The sequence below is a fragment of the Atta colombica genome, unplaced genomic scaffold (genome assembly GCF_001594045.1).
Source record: "Atta colombica isolate Treedump-2 unplaced genomic scaffold, Acol1.0 scaffold72, whole genome shotgun sequence".
NCBI lineage: Eukaryota > Metazoa > Arthropoda > Insecta > Hymenoptera > Formicidae > Atta > Atta colombica.
Genome location: NW_017259564.1, coordinates 242675 through 261193, shown reverse-complemented (window position 1 = coordinate 261193; position 18519 = coordinate 242675). Strand labels below are relative to the sequence as shown.

At 32.1% G+C, this 18519-nt stretch overlaps 1 pseudogene; it reads left to right on the top strand.

The window, feature by feature from the left end:
• Positions 1 to 16570, top strand: part of LOC108692446 — a 19155-nt pseudogene extending 2585 nt beyond the window's left edge.
• The last annotated feature ends 1949 nt before the right edge of the window (positions 16571 to 18519 follow it).

Genomic DNA, 18519 nt, shown 5'->3' with positions numbered 1-18519 from the left:
AGAATATAAGTTTTCACGTGGCAATAATTTATTATCGCGCGGCCATAATTTTTTATTTAAAATTACACTACTGTACATTTTAATATGATAATATCACATTTATTTCTTGTTTCAACATCAAAATAAATAATTTTAGAAAGAAAAAGAAGCAAATTCTATAATTTCATTTTCACACGTATACTGAAAGAAGTTGTTTTATCATATGTGCATTTATCAACATCAGACGAAGAAACGTTTACCAGAGTTGTATTTTGAACGAAAGAACAGGAATCAATCTCACGATTTTCAAGCGGAATTTTTTCTTTTCTTTTCGTTACATAATAAATAAAACGCTGCGCTTGACTTATCGCTGAGATACTACCTATCTCCAGAAAATATCTCCAGAAAATAGACTCTATTGTATGTTCATATTATCTTTCAAATATTATGTTGCCACATTCGGAATCAGGCAATTCAAACACTGCAATAATAATCTGTTTTTTATTGCTGCACTCTGAACCAGTGCAATAAGTTAAAGTGAAACAAACATATATTTGTTTCACTTCAACTTATTGCACTGTGTACTAGTTCAGAAAATGCAGCAATAAGAAATAGACCTAATTCAATCTTTGGACAGATTACGTTATACCGTATATGTTGCATGTGTGAGCATTTAATTATTCGTTCCTATGTTGTGTGGATAAATCATCATTAAAACGTATCAGAATGTTGATGATTTGTGTCTCCGCATTATGTTTTACTATTCCCTTTATTGCTAAGTGTACCGCTCGAAGTTGAAGACTTGACTACGCCTGTAAGAAGTTAGCCCCCTCACTTTTGAAATTAAATTATTTTGAGAATTGTGCTGAATTGTGCTAGGTTTGTGCTACATTGTGTTCGAATATTAAAGTCAAAATATGAAAAATTCGTTAGAAAATTAAAAAAACAATTTTTTAGCTTACCAGATGTATAAGCTTAAATCTGCTGTTTGCTCATAGGTGGCATTAGTGAGCGTACAAAACTACTCAAAACTACACAAACAAACTTTTTTTTATGTATTTTTATGTGTCTGTCAACATTAACCAGTGCACATCATCAGCAATTTTATACAACAACATACATTTTTTCTTTCGTAATCATGTCTAGTTTTTTGCTAAAAAAAAAGCATATGCGAGAAGCTTTGTTTCTCTGTTTCAATTTGAAGAAATCGCATCGAATGCTTGTGGAGGCCTATGGTGACAATGCTTTATCGGAAACAACGTGCAGAGATTGGTTTCGCCGGTTCAATGACGACAATTTTGACCTGAGTGACAAGAAGCATGAAAATCCGCTCAGGAAGGTTGAGGATGTCAATTGCAGGCTCTTTTGAACGAGGACGATACCCAATCGCAAAAAATGCTTGCCGAGCAATTGGGTGTTTCTCAAGCAGCCATTTCCATGCGGCTACATGCCATGGGGAAGGTTCAAAAGATCGGAAAATGGGTGCCGCATGAACTGAACACATGCTAAATTCTGCTTGCCAGACAAAAAAGAAAGTCATTCCTACATTGTGACAGGCGATGAAAAGTGGATCTATTTTCAGAATCCTAAACACGAAAACAAGAAATCTTGGGTTGATCCCGCCCAACCATCAACGTCTTCCTCAAGAAATCGCTTCGGACGGAAGACGATGCTGTGCGTTTGGTGGGATCAGGAGAGGTCATCTACTACGAGCTATTCAAACCTGGTGAAACTGTTAATGCTCACCGCTACCACCAACAACTGATCAAATTGCACCGTGCTCTGCGTGAAAAAAGGCCGCATTATCGGAAAAGACATGACAAGCTGATTTTCCTCCACGACAACGCACCATCGCAACGTCAACAATGGTCCAAAACTACTTGGAGACACTCAACTGGGAAGTGCCTCATCCCGCTTATTCATCAGATCTAGCACCTGACTATCACCTGTTTTCGTCGATGGGCCACGCGCTCATTGAGCGGCACTTCGATTCTTACGAAGACGTCCGAAAATGGCTTGATGAGTGGTTTACCTTGAAAGATGAGGAATTTTTTTGGCGCATATACACAAATTGCCCGAAAGATGGGAAAAATGTATAGTTAGCGAGGGCAAGTACTTTGAATAAATTTGTTTTTGCTTCCTAGGAAAAAAAAATGTGTTTTTCTGACTAAAAAACAGCGGATTTAAGCTTATACACCTGGTAGGCTTTCCCTTCCCACTTTACAATTCTTTCAATTTTCATGATTGTGCCAAGTTATGCTAAATTGTGCTAATATTGTATCAAAGTGATACTTTTAAATATAATGACATTAATAGAAGATATAATAAAAAAATAATTTTTGACAATTCGGAATAAAAATGACATATGTATCAGTTATTCAAATACTATAAAAATGCATGTCTGAATTGTGCTAGCCTAGCATAAATTAGCACAACCTTCAAAATTCTCAGCACAATAATATTAAAAGCACTTTACTCTTGCGCGCGGTTTTTGGCATTCTATTTGGCAGCTTTTTTGTCCATAATTATTAAAAATTGACAATCAATTCAATTAAAATGCCCTTAATATCGGCGTGCCGAGGATTTTGTGTTGACTTGTGCTAGACTAGTACAACTCAGATATATAATTTTATGATATTTGAATAACCGATATGTACATAAACGTCTACATCGTACATAAACATTTTTATTCCGATTTGTCAAAAACCATTTATTTATAATTTCTATTGTTGTCATTATTTGAAGATATATCCTCGGCCCCGCAGGAATGGAATCGAAGGTGGGACTCGCACAACTAAAACCCCCGTCGGTGTCCTTCACTGACTCTTAGTTGCAGGGGGGGGGGGAGGGTATCGAGCACAGCATTCATCCGATGCCCACCCTCGAGCCTGTCATCCGCTACCGGCACATCGCCTCTGGGGAGCCTCTAGGATGACTTGGACTTCCCGGGATGCCCAAGTGTAGGCTGACCTCCCGATCTAAGTGAGGGGGATTATCGCCCCCTCACTTTGCCCCACGCGATAGTTTTGTGCGGGAGAGGGGGGCAGCAGAGTCCGCGTCCTTCTCGAACGGACCCCCACGTCCCGCAGCGGCTGTCTTATGAAGCAGACTGCGGAACTCGTTTGCTCCTCCGACCCTTACAGGTGTTGGGAAGGAGGGGGGACTTAGTGGCTCCTCGCTCCACATCAATGTCATCGCGCACCTGTTATGGGCGGGACGCAGTTTGGCGACCGGCAGGTCGGGATCCTCCAAGAGGAGCTGGTATCGCGAAACGATTACAACATTGGCTCCTGGAGAGAGGCTTCTCATTACCTTTTTGCAGAAGGAAGAACTAGCACAACCCAGTACAATCTAGCACAATCATGAAAATTTAAAAAAATCGCAAAGTGGGGAGCTGGTCTAAAAAATCGTTTTTTTTATTTTTAAATGTATTTTTCATATTTTATTTTAATATTTATTTTAATATTTGGGCATAATGTAGTACAAACATAGTACAATCCAACACAATTCTCAAAATAAGTTAATTCCAAAAGTGGAGTACTAACTTCTTATAGATGGATTTGAGGATTTTAAAGCGATAAAGCGATTTCTTATTGCCTGCTTTTTTGTTGTTTTCTTCAATAAAAAATATAAAGATTCGATTTTATTGACGCTATCACAAAAACAATTTTTTACCTCGATAATAAACAATAATTAGAGACTATCAATCAAAATGCATCAATGCACCGATTGTAAAGTAATTGGATCAAATTTATTAAAACCCCAACTGTTTAAGTAGTGACTGATTTTATAACTGAAGTAAATTTTAAGTAGTGATTCTATAACTTACAATAAATTTTAAGATCACTTGCATAATATCATAAAATATTGTATAACCTATTAGGTGTACAATTTTGCTTCCGCCGAAGCAATTTTCCTATAGAAGGCTTTAGCGGTAAGTGGTGGTCGAAATAAATAGATCAGACGTCATACAATAAACTTGGGCATCTGTCAACATAACCCCATAGAAACATTAGTCGATTTGTGTCATAAAGTTATTCTCGATTGAAAATGTCAGTTTACGAGCCAAATTCTCGTCATTTGCGGGAGGTTTTAATATTTTGCTTCAATATGAAGAAATCTGCGGCTGAGGCTCAACGAATGCTCTCAAATATTTATGGTGAGGCCACTATTAGTGAAAGAACGTCGTGAGTGGTTTCAACGCTTCAAGAACGGTGATTTTGATGTCCAAGGTCATGCTCTGTATTTGGGTGGGACCAGCTCGGCGTAGTGTATTATGAACTGTTAAAACCGACTGAAACAATCACAGGCGATCGGTATCGAACGCAATTGATGCGTTTGAGCCGAGCATTGAAAGACAAACGGCCGCAATACAACGAGAGACACGATAAATTGATTTTGCAGCATGACAATGCTCGACCCCATGTTGCGAAAGTAGTCAAGACATACTTGGAAACGTTGAAATGGGAAGTCCTACCCCACCCGCCGTATTCTCCAGACGTTGCTCCCTCTGACTATCACTTGTTTCGAACAATGGCACACGGCCTGGCTGATCAGCACTTCCGGTCTTATGAAGAAGTAAAAAATTGGATCGATTCATAGATAGCCTCAAAAGATGACCAGTTTTTTCGACACGGGATTCGTACGCTACCCGAAAGATGGGAGAAAGTAGTGGTCAGCGATGGACAATACTCTGAATCATAAATGTATAACCAGTTTTTTACAATAAAGCCTCGAATTTCGGAAAAAAAACGGCGGAAGCAAAATTGTACACCTAATATATCTAAGCGTTCTGTATTAAGAAGTAATTGACAATATTACTTTCTATTTTTCAATAATTTTTTATCTTTGCTGATGCAATCTTTGATTGCGCATTTGTGCAAATATTTACCTAACGCTTTTTTTCCGAACGAATGTTTCAAGATTTTTAATATTTCTCTTTGTATGTACATACAATGTTAAAATGTACAAACAATTGTTAACACAATGATCCGCAAAAAAAACGGGCCACTAAATTTTGGTATAAATTTTTAATATATTTGAATAGTAATATTTATTTATAGAAATGGCATAGAATATATTTCTATGCTTTTCAATCTAAAAATAATATTATCGTATTTTGTGTGATGTGTGTCCATAAAATTGCTTAATTTAAAATTCTGAATAGTAAATGAGGTTTTTTTAATCTAGTTGAATATAAAAAAAAGTATTTCTTTTAAAGTGAGCCATATTATTCAATTCAAAATTGTGAGTAAAAAATCCATTGTTTCATTTAAAAATGCATTCATGAATGCTATTTCATTCAGAAATAAGAAATTTTTTATTTTAATTCAACTGAAAAAAAAATTGTACCATAAAAATCATGAAGATTCTTCTTCATTTAGTAGTTAAAAGAAACATAAAAAGAACTATGCAAATATGTACAATAAATGTTACTTATATAAATTCCTTATTTTTAATTAATAAATTAATCGTTTTTATGTATATTTTATATTAACACGGTTCCTTTATTATATAGCATATATTTTTTGTATAAAAGTTTTAAAATAATAACTAGAATTTCATATAATTACTACTTTAATTTATTTAAACTTTTACATATATAAAAATATTTGTATGGAATTCAATTCATTTTTATGGATTTAAAATACGAATTTGAATGGATTGAAAATTTCCAATCCATTTCAATCCATGTTTGAGGAAATTGAGAAATCTCTGACGCTTTTAAACATTATAGACTTTTACAATTTTAAATTAATAATATCAAAAAGAATATTTGAAAAAAAAGAACTTTTTAATATTTCTAATGAATTTTTTCATTCACAATATGCGTCTTTAAACAGATTTAATTTATTAAGGCAAAGAAAACTAGAAAACTTGTCTAGATACTAGAACAGAAGATAGAGTTGATGAATCCAATATAAAATATTTTTGCATTATACAAAAAAAAGTCAAACAGATGACAGAAAGGATAACTCCACAAAAAAGAGTCGAACAGATGACAGAAATGATAACTCCACAATAATTCCATACATTATTTCTAGCTGCTTAAGTATGAATTTTTTTGTTACTACGAGGGCAAATCAATAAGTTCTTAGAAAATCTGTTAGAGGGCACTCGCAGTGTCATGTCACATTACTTTTTGACAAGTAGCATCTCTCAGCTGATCAAATTTTGATACTATCAAATTTTGAGCGGAATTCATCACATGGTTTCATTTCTGTAGACAATTAAAGCGAACAATCTTTGTATTTTTTATAAAATGGAAAAAAAAACGAGTTTCATGCAGTGATCAAACATCTACATATGAAAGGTTTAACGTTGGAAGAAATCAAAGCCGAGTTGGATAATGTTCATAGCACATCTGTAGCAACGTTTGCGACTGTATACAGTTGAGTGAATGAATTTAAATGTAGTTGTACGTGTAGTACACCTCGTTCGGAACGTCCAATTAAGCTATGCCAGAAATCATCGATAAAATCCATGATATTGTTTTGACTGATCGACGAGTGAAAGTGCGCGAACTTGTTGAAGCGACAGGCATATCACAGTAATTTCAATTTTGCACGAACAATTGAGTGAAAAAGCTATCAGTAAGTGGCTTTGTGCCGCGTTTGTGCTCACTGTAAATCATAAGCGCGATCATGTGACGATTTCAAAACAATGTTTGGAGATGTTTCAACGTAATCTAGATGAATTTCTGCATCGATTCATTATTGTGGATGAAACATGGATCCATTACTTCACACTCAAGACGAAGGAATAATCAAAACAATGGACTTCACCGAATGAACTAGCTCCGAAGAAGGCGAAGACCATAAAGTCAGACGGAAAGATGATGATCACAGTTTTTTGGGATGCACGCGATATAATTCATATCGATTACCTTCCGTCGAAGCAAATGATCAATAGCGATTACTACGCAGCTTTATTACCGTTTCAATAACATTTTAAAGAAAAAACGTTCCCATTTGGTGAAGAAGAAAGTGCTCTTTCAAGACAATGCACAGGTTCACACGTGCTCGGCACTGATGGCCAAACGAATTCCGCTACGAATTGCTTCTCCATCAAGAATCTTCGTCAGATTTAGCCCCCTGTGACTATTTTCTATTTCCAAACTTGAGAAGAAATGGTTCGGAGGAAAGAGATTCACCACCAGAGAGCAGCTCATCGCCGAAACAGAGACTTATTTTGAAGGATTGGACAAATCATATTATTCGGACGGCTTGAAAAAGTTGGAGAATCGTTGGATGAAGTGTATCGAGCTGAAAGGAGATTATTGAAGAGTTGAGAAATAAAAATGAATCGATCAAAAAAAATGTGTTTTACTATGTTTTTCTAAAAACTTATTGACTTGCCCTCGTATTACTGTCCTTCAAAATATATGCTAAATTAAATTCAAATTTGAAAATCAATATTAATTTAAGTAAAATATGTATCACAACAAGTTAATGTATAATGCACATATAAGATAATGTACCGATCATTTTAGTAATGATTTTAGTAATGATTTTAGAAACGACAAAAATTTTGTCAAATCTAATTTGATTCATATCTTAAAAGATACATTTTGTTTGAATTTTATCTTTATAATACGGAGATAATACTATAATAAAACACTGTTTCCTTTTCTTTTTCAGTAAAAATAATTTATGATAACCAACTGGAAGTTGTTAGATAATGGAATTCTTCGAAATACTATGCAGCATTGTTGCCACAGTTCTCGCTTTTTATTATTTTCTCACATCAACTTTTGATTTTTGGAAATCACGTGGTATTCCTGGTCCACGACCGATACCGGGACTTGGCAACTTTAAAGACATTATGTAAATAAGATATCTGCGGATGATTATTCAACAGAAATATACAACACCTATAAAAATGAACCATTAATTGGAATATTTGCTAGGAAGACACTCATTCTTATTATAAAAGATCTAAAAAAAGATTTAATTAAAGATATTCTCATCAAAGATTTTACCACGTTCATCGACAGAGGCTTTACCAGTTCCGAGAAAATAAGTACTTAAAAATGATTATAATATAAGTTTATGAAGCTTGAACAAAATATAATATGTATGATTTTTTTTTAAATCCGAGCGTCTTTTTTAAATCCATGCATACATATATAATTCCCGCCAAGAGTTCCGGGTCGAATATCTCGGAAAGTATGTATTTTTGAGAAAAATGTACATAAAAATTTTAAAAAAATTTTTTTAAATCTATTCAATGATCTTATCAGTTTGACCTTGGATGACGTCGCCAATGTCAGGTCAGTTACATCGATTTTTTAAAATTGAATACTTTACTCACATAATAATATGTTATCAAAAAGGTTTTTAAAAGATATTTCATTTCTGAATCTGATAACTTAGAAATTTCTAAAAGGTCACATAAAGATATCTGAATGTTATCCTTTTTTTTTTATAAAATTAATCAAAGAAAATAAGACTAAGAGTAAATTGAGCCAGTTGCAATGGACCGTTTTACAATATTATTTTCAAAGTAAAAAAAAAGTTAAAAAAAGAGAGTTAAAAAAACATATGTATATTTTGTACATGTATATTAATCATCATATGTATATAACGCTTTTTAGACTTTCACAGGTATTTTCAAAGGCACCAGAAAAAGTTTACGAGTTTTTGCTTATAGTTTTCAACTATTGCTAATGTTTAGCAATGAATTGCACTAGCAATAGATAAAAAAACACGGTGATAACCCGCAAAACTTCCGGTGTCTTATATGTGTGTATATATATAGGGTATCCCGAAAGCGATTTTTATGTAGATCGCTTTTGTGTAGTGGATTAAACTGAGCCGAAAAGTTCTCTACTATTTTGCAATTTTCGCAATAGTTAACAAAATATTAATTATTAAATATTGCCAAATATTGGTATTGAATAATTTTTTACTCAAATACTATCAACTTTACAAAAAAATTGCAAGAGATAAAAATCACTAATTTTCTTCTCATAGAATTCTAATAATTTTATTAGAACTTCATTGCAGTGTTTTGAAAAGCTTTTAACATCGATTACTAGATTCTGAAGCCAAATAGAGTGTTCAATTAAAAAAAAAATCGATGCCCTTGATTTAACATTGGCAATGTTACCCAATTAAAGTCAAACTGGACTAAGATCATTGAATAGATCTTTTTTAAAATTTTACCTAAACTTTTCTAAAATTTTTCTTAAAAATATATACTTTCCGAGATATTCAACCGAAATCTTTGGCACTGTATAATTTATTAAATAAAGTGATGTATTAAGAATCGTGAGACTTGCTTTGAAAAATTCCAAGAAAATTTCTTTGACTCGATAGAACTTAATTTTGAGTTAAATTTACTTTCTTATAATTTTGTTTTTCATGTTATCATATTGCAGACAGATCCGCTGTCGCAAAATCTTTTCTTTTTGGAGCCGAAAAGATTTTGGAGCCGATCGTTAAGGATGAAATTGTCGCCTGTATTTACATTTAGCAAAGTGAAGAAAATGTTTGGCTTAATATCAAAATATGCCGATCTTATACAATATATAGACAAAGTAATACAGGCAATACAGTAGAATGTTGTGAATTAACAGCCAAATATGCAACGGACGTTATCGGTAATTGTAGTAAAATGTCTTCAGCATCGAAATGAATGCATTATCGGACGAGAATAGCGAATTTCGTAAGATGGGAAGGGAATTATTCCGTCAAATCAATCCATCCTGGAAAAATTATTGCGAATTAAAAAATTAGTCAGACAGATTTTTCATGGTTTTATAATATTCTCTTTGGTTATTTCATGCCGCAAATGTTATCAAATTCTTCATATATCATCATGAAAAACATAAATTATAGAGAAACAAATAATATCATTAGGAACGATTTTATTAATATATTAAAAAACCATCGCGAATTAAAAAACCATCCAGATAAATTGGATGGTATTGGTATGTGTTCATTGTATCTGCCTTTATTTTTCTTGTGCATGCATTATTTATTTTTTTTATATTATATTATATTGGGAGTACAAATTAGTTCGGTCCGTTTCCCTAAAGATAGCTCCAGCTTTTGTGAATGGTTCATAGTGACAGCTGATTTTGGCGGTTTCAGAGAGGTTAAACATCTGTTAATAACATTCGGTTTATATTGCTTTGAGTTTCAAAAAAACCTTGATTTTACTGTGTTTGAAATGTCGAATTTTGTGTTAACCAAGTAGCATTTGCGGGAGATTTTGATTTTCTATTTTAATTGGAAGAAAAGTGTGGCTGAAGCCCATCGAATGCTTGTCGAAGTTTATGGTGACACTGCTCCAACTGATAAAGCATGTAGGGAATGGTTTCGACGTTTTAAAGATGGAGATTTCAGCGTTGAAGACAAGCCTCGCTCTGGACAGCCAAAAAAATTCGAAGACAAAGAATTAGAGACATTATTCGAAGATCAGAGTCAAATGCAAGAGGAGCTTGCAGAATCATTGGGGGTAACAAGCCGTTTCTGTACGATTGAGAGCCATGAGAATAATTCAAAAACAAGGAAATTGAGTGCCTTATGAACTGAAACCGAGAAATGTTGAAAGGCGATTTTTCACTTGCGAACAGCTGATTCAAAGACAACAGAGAAAAGGTTTTTTGCATCGGATTGTGACTGGAGATGAGAAGTGGATATTCTACGACCCCAAGAAGGACCCCAAATGGACCGAACTATTTTGTACTCCCAATAAGTCCAAAAAAATTGTAATGTAAAAATAATTCAACTATGTTCTTTTGTTTCTTTTTTATTATAAGTAAAATGAATGACGACATGAGCACTCGTAAATCAAGTTGAACACAGCCCGAAATATTACGGTGATCGTGACGCACGATGGCCAAGCGAGATTAGATTATCCGATTCTTACCCATTTGTTGTCTCATGTAAATTGTTTATATTTTATATCTGTACTCTTAAATGATGATATTTTTATTATATCTATGTAATTTCGTGCGCTAGTTTAGCTGTTATAATTGTAGACAATAAATAACATCCCAATAAACGAGGATTAAAATGGATTGAAATTTTTTTCTATCTGAATGCGTATTTTAAATAGCAAATACTTTTTTTGTATTTAATTGGATTCAATTCGATGCATTCGATGCACAATCGGATTGAAAAATTGCATTTTCTCTTCAAAATTTTGAATTGAACAGTATCATCACAATGAGTATGCATAAAAAAAAGCTAATATTATTTTTAGATTGAAAGGCATAGAGATGCTTCATACAATTTCTATAAATGAATAAAAATGCATTGAGGATTGAAAAGTATTTATTTTAACATTCGTGAATGAATATTTCTAAAAATCTGAATTCATTTTAATTCAATCCATTTGCTGGGACACTTATCAATTGAAGAAGTGCAAGTGATGTAGTAGGTAATGTAGAAAATTCATAATCCAGATGTCCCAGATTAGAATCCTACTAAGGTGCGTTTTTTAATATCAATTTGAAATAGATAATTTCAGGAATAATTATTATAAATGTCTTAGGAATAAATTTGCAAGCCTTAAATATGAATGCTTTTTTTCGAATATTAAACCAGTATCAGCTTGGATCTAATCCATTTAAATCCATTTTCATGGAATTTAAAGTATGCATTCAAAAAATTTTAATCTATTATTATTTTAATCCATTCTCGTTTAATCTTAGGTTCTCTTTCTATATAAAAAGAGAAACATAAAATGCATCAAACAAGGAAAGATTCAGTCAATTTCACGCGAAACAGATCGATATTCATAGTCGATTCTTATATTTAAGTACAATCTTAAAATGTCGTAAATCAATTCGAGGACTGTATTAGCATCTTAATCTAAGATATTATTTAAGACGGTTTTAAAATAAGAACGTATTATGAATACCGCCTCATGTTTCGCGTTTCGCGATTAGTGACTCTTGCACCCTATTGACGCGGAGCAAAAGTAGACGTGATTTGGCTGAACTGTACACCATAGGTTCCACTCAAAGAGGTTGTATATAGAATAGGGCAGAGATCGGCAGATGGGCACTGTTCGCGAGCGTCCAGTTGCCCGCGGGTAATTATTGAATGCGTTGAGCAAATAGTTGAACGTCTTTAAGCAATAAATGCTATAAGGAGAAATAATAAGAGGTGTCACATGGAAGACGCATTTTCTTTCTCTTGTATAATTTCTGTTCATATGTAAATATGTAATAGAAAAAAATAAAATAATTAAAAAAAATAATTAGAAAAATAATTTTTCATAGTTTCTTGTACAAAAGATAAAATTGTATCAGATTGTATAATATTCTTATAATTATATATAATTTATATATATTATTATATATAATTATATACATCTTTCTCATTTCCTTAAACTATAGTATTTATTCAAAAATTGTCCTTCTAATTATTTTTTAATTTTTCTTAATATTTTCTTAATATATCGAACAGCAATTGTAAAAAAGAAAAAACATATACAGATATTTTATACTGCAAAAGAATTTCCGATATTGTTCAGGAGAAATATTAAAATATAGTCTTTTATACAAATTTAGATAATTCCAAATTAGTATGAAATAATAACAATGTAGATTTCGAATATACATATATAAAAATGCTTTTTATTTATAACAATAATAATTTGATTTAATAATATTTTATTATAAAGTAAAACAAAATATAAAATAAAAACAAAAAAAATAGAAAAGTTCCTGAGTTGTGAATAAAATTGACTGTAGATATGCACAATAGTCGGGTATTCACGGGCGCCCGCGGGGCGTTTCAGTCCAGTTTCAGCATTTTGCCGATCCCTGAAGTAGGGGAGCCAACTAAAATTGTGAGCGAATAGAAATAAACAGAAAACGAGATGGCCAGAAAGAATCAAGGGAGAGTGGAGCAGACAGTTTTCTTCTCTGATTAGTTCCGCTATTTGTATTGCAATGTGTACATACACAATATTAGTGCCTGCAATATTAGTGTGCAGCACTGTATGTTCCATCACGCTCCTACCATATCTCCTACTCACTTCAACGGTACATTACAAATAGCGGCTTCTGGGTGAGTCCCAGTTCTGCTCCACTGTCCCTCGATTCTCTCTGGAGATGGCCATCAGCATCCTTTAATCGCGCTATTGATTTTCACTGTTAGGTGGGGACATTTCAGGAGAGTAATATATTGATGCCGCCTCACTCAGCTTTTAAAGTTCTAAGCGCGACGCAATATTAGACAAAGATAGTCAATCGGTATTCTTTCCTTTTCTATTGTCATTTCCACTTATAGGAGTCCCTATATCTTGCTTACTTTATATATACAACCTCTTTGGTTCCACTTAACGTTTGTAATGCTCGCGAGCATTATTTCATCCTTGTTTTAAAATAATAAGGATAAAATAATAAAGATGCGAGTATTGCGAACATTAGCTGCATTCAGCAGAACGTTTATTTTGCAACTGTAATTGGTAATTTTCTTCGCGCTGATTGGGTTATGCTTTTAGATCAAGAGGAATGATCCTATCTCAGCAGAGAATCACAAAACAATTGTAAGACTGTGCTCTGCTGAATGCAGCTATTAAGTGGAATGCGCCCCATCGTTCATATGGTGGAAGGAATAACATGATGTGTGCAGTTAGACAGTGTCTCTCTCTAAATCTCTGCCCTCTCCGTCTAATACTTGTATTCATAGTCAGGTCTTATATTTAAGGCTTCCTTAAATTTATCTTTACATGCTCAGCAGCCAATGAAATAATTCGTAGAGTATCTAAAGATAAATTTAAGGAAGCTTTAAGTACAAAGTCTGATTATGAATACGGGCATATGACTATTCATAAGGAAAAACCAATCATTAAACATAGGATATTCATAATTCGTTTTTATTTTAAATGTAATATCTGTCTTAAATATAATACCTTAAGATGCTAATACAGTTCTCGGATTAATTTACGACATCTTAATAATGTTTTCGGCCCGACCGGGTTTGCACCAACTTGAAAATGCTTCGCTATTGTGTAGAGCGTGTAACGTCAACCTATGGATACCATCACATGTTTCTAGCGTTTTACAATTGCAGTTCTTGAACCTCATCCACAGACTGAGAGGGCGGAGATTTAGAGAGAGACAAACCGTCCAATTGCACACAGTGGCTGCATTCCATTTCATGCATGATGCATCATTTATTCTTGTTTAACATTCAGTGAATAACAAGGATAAATAATACAGCTTGCGCATCATGCGTGAAACGGAACACAGCTCATGTTATCCTTTCCACCAAGAATCCTTCCACTATGGATGGATCTCTTTTGTGTGGAAAGTCGTATATGGAACATTCCAAGCGGATATCTCTGAAACTATGAGAGATACGAGAAAAAGTTTTATATAAAAGTTGTATATATTTTTGGGGGGAAACAAGGTGGGAATAACAGATTTTGCATATTAGCATTACCAAGGTTAGGTCAACATGAATTTTTAAACAGGAATGACTATTTTTTGTCGTACATTTTTGTAGCTGAAGTCGAAATGTTTTTAAAACACTATAATAAAGTATTTTTTATTAAGAAATTTTTGAGAAGTGTATCTTAAAAAATGTGTATCTTAAAAAATGCTCACTAAATCATACAGCATTATTTTTGATCAAAAACTGAATCAAAAAATTCTGCAATTTTTGTAATAGATAACAAAATATTAATTTCTATACATTGCCAAATAAGGATAAAATCAATACATGAGACAACTTTAAAATATCTTTTAGTGTTTTTTATTGAATATTTTAAAGATGTAAGGACAATGGGATAATCCCCGATATTTAGGATAAGGAGAGGAATGATAGGCGATGATGGTGGAAAAGGCACAATGAGAGCGATTAGTCTAAGCTCTGCTCTTGATTGCTAGTATCGCCGAACAGCCGAATTATCTTATTGACACATTGTGTCCGGAAGCAACAACTCAGAAATTAATCTTGGAGCGCGGATATAGGTTGCGAATAAGGGAACCTCGTTGCTCCCAGTCTGAGGAGCCAGAAAACTTGTGGAATAAATTAAAAGGATCATTCGGAGGAAGTTCACAACAAAGAGAGAACTGGTAGCATCGTGTGAGCATCGCCACTCACCCTCGAGTGAATTAGTTAAGCTCCTCGAATTGAACATTCTTTTGTTTATTGATGCGAGCAGTAAAGCTTTAGTAAAAATGTACGCGATCGAGCGCGATTGTATTTGTATAACGAAAAATTTCTAGACTGATTGCAAAGACTTGTAAATTTTCATTGATGTACAAAATTTGATTTATGTAACTTAAATGGAATAATTGCATGTAAGAATAATTTTAATCTGGTGAACGTTCAATTTAATTTTGATTTTAGTTAGACAATAAATGTATTTGTTACAATGTTAAAGACATCTTAAAATTGAATTAAAGAAAGCTCTTAAAGTTGATTAAAGAAAATTCTTAAAGATATCTTAAAGTTGTCTTATGTGTCGATTTCATACATTTTGCTTATTAGGTAACTAAAAAAAAATTGCGAAAATGATAGAGGAATTTTTGGTTCAGTTTTGATTAAGAATAGTTCTATATTACTAGTAGCTGCTTTTTAAAATATACGTATATAAATTTTTAAGTAATAAATTTTTAAGTAATTAATCTGTCAGAAAATTAAATTATTTATTTATAATAGGAGAAAATAATATTTTTCTGACGGACGGTTTAATAGCTTCTCAAGCAATCGCATTTTTTGTTGGTAGTTTTGACTTCATCAACTACTATTAGCGCATTTTATGAATTAGTATTAAATCAGGAAGTACAAGACAAGTTGCGTGAAGAAATCGACCAGATCTATGCAAATATGATGAAGATTTAATATATGATATTAAAAAATATAAAAAAAATAAATTATTTAGATATGGTTTTCAAAGGTACGTCATTTGAAAAAATAATTAAATAGGGAAATAATATGCTATTTTTGTTTCTCTCTATCTTTTTTCAAGAATATTACAGTAGAATTTCATGCTAATAAATTTAATCAACCTATTATAGTTTTTCAATATAATACATAAATATATAAATACATAATTTAACATTATTTTTAATGCAGAAACTTTACGGAAATATCCACCAGGAACGATTATTATGAGACAATCCACATCGAGTTATACTTTTGATGGTACTAAAGTTAGTATACCGAAAGATCAAAAGGTATGGATTCCTATTTACGCGATTCATCAAGATCCGAATATTTATCCAAAACCAGATGTCTTCGATCCAGAAAGATTTAATAATGAAGTTGTACAGAGTAGACACTCAATGTCTTACCTATCTTTCGGAGACGGACCAAGAAATTGCATTGGTAAAGATAAATAAATTTAAATATCACTTTTCGTTCCTTAATTTGTTATTAAAAATATTTTTAATCGAGATCTTTGATCTCATTTATGCCTTAAGAACTTTTTTTATTTTCTATCAGGAGCTCATTTTGATATTTATCAGTCTAAACTTGGGCTTACAAAGATATTTCGAAACTACAAAATCGAGACTTGTGAGAAAACTCCAATACCTTACGTAAATGATCCTAGAGCATTTATATTAGCACCAAAAGATGGACTGCATTTGAAAATGATAAAATTAATTAATTAACCAGATATAAGTTAAGTTCTTCCCTAATTCTTTACAAAAAGTATAACAAAAAACTTTTCAAATAATGATGAGAGTTATTGATGTTGCTATAATTCTTATTGATTTTTTTAAATATGTATTTTTGCATTATCATTTTTCATTTCCTAATTATTATTAGATAATTTAACTTTACGTTATTACATATTTTTATATTTTTGTTATTTTTATGTTATTACATATTTTAAATCCAATTTTTCAAGATTGCTTTCTTTTTTATTAGTCGAGGTAAATATATCTTTAAGATTATTTATTTATATATATATATATATATTGAAATTAGAAATTTATAAAGTATTAAAATTAATTGCAAATATTAAATATATGCATTAAAAAATGTATTCACACTTATGTGTTAGATTTTAACCTTTATTAAACTAAGGTTAAACTAAGGTTAAAATCTTTATCTATTATGTAATCAACCTTGTTTAGTGAATAAATTCAACGTATATGATTAGATGTAAGACGTAAGTCATAAGCCGTAAGTTGTAAGTAACAATATACCGACCAGAAAACTGTGCTCTTAGGTCATAAGAAGACCTATTGAGTTTTGCTCAATTCACTTAAGTCTAACGGGTAAAGACTAAAGACTGTGCAGTTTAAAGACAGAGATAAATATTATTAAATCTCATTCGGCTGAAGACCTCCTAAAGCTAGATTATTGTGGGCCTAAGCTGTGTTCTAAAATTTACTGCCAGTACTGAAAATCTATAGTGCACGTGATGTAAACTAGATAGATTTGTAGTACTAGCAATAAATATAACTTTAGACTAACATAAGCAGTAGCGAATCTAACATGTTGATTTCCTTCTTTTTTTTAAGTTTTTTATATGCCAAGGTCTTAATGACGCCCAATAAACACTGCCCAGCAAACGAGAGTGGATTAAAATGAATTGAGATGGATTCAGATTTTCAGAAATATTGATTCACGAATGTTATTGTAAAATGAATGCAATCCAATTGCATCCAACTGAATCCAATTGAATCCAATTAAATCCAAAAAAAGTATTCGCTATTTAAAATACACATTCGGATAGAAAAAAATTTCAATCCATTTTAATCCATTCTCGTTTGCTGGATGATCATCAGTATTCCATTTGCTTAAACATAAAACAAAGACAAAATGATTTGTTAAACATAAAACAAAGACAAAATGATATAATAAAACTACCCAACAAACGAGAATGAATTAAAATGGATTGAATTTTTTTCTTCACAATTGTGTGCACAGAAAAAGCTAATATTATTTTTAAATTGAAAGGCAAAGAGATATGCTTCATGCAATTCCTATAAATGAATAAAAATGCATTCATTTTAACTTTGAAAAGCATTCATTTTAACATTCATGAATCAATATTTTTGAAAATCTGAATCCATTTCAATTCATTTCAATCCATTCTCGTTTGCTAGGTGATAACTCCTTTGTCTTATGACTGGATTCATATATATATAAATTAATATTCATAGTCCGTTTTTATTCAAGATTCATAGTCCGTTTTTATTCACTTTAAATAAAATTTTAAATTAAACTATAGAAAGCCTTAAACGGTCTATCTGGATCTTAAATGCTTATATAATTCTTATGTGAATTTATATATTATGTATGTAGTCCTCAGAAAATGCGTGCCGAAATGATTTTTCGGTTCGCGTTCTTTCTTAAAACGCTAACTCTACTAAACTACCACAGTATTGTCGAGTTAAATTGACAATTTAACAAATTTTGTATGCTTATTCGCATTTTCGATTTTAATAATGTTGAATGATATATCAAAATCTGTAAATAATTAATTCTTATTCTTCGAAAAATACGCTCATGACAATGTAAGATAATTTTAAATATAATATTCGACTTCGCTATATTAATTTATTTTTGTTTATGTTTTTAAAATAAGAAACAACCTAACTTTGGCGGA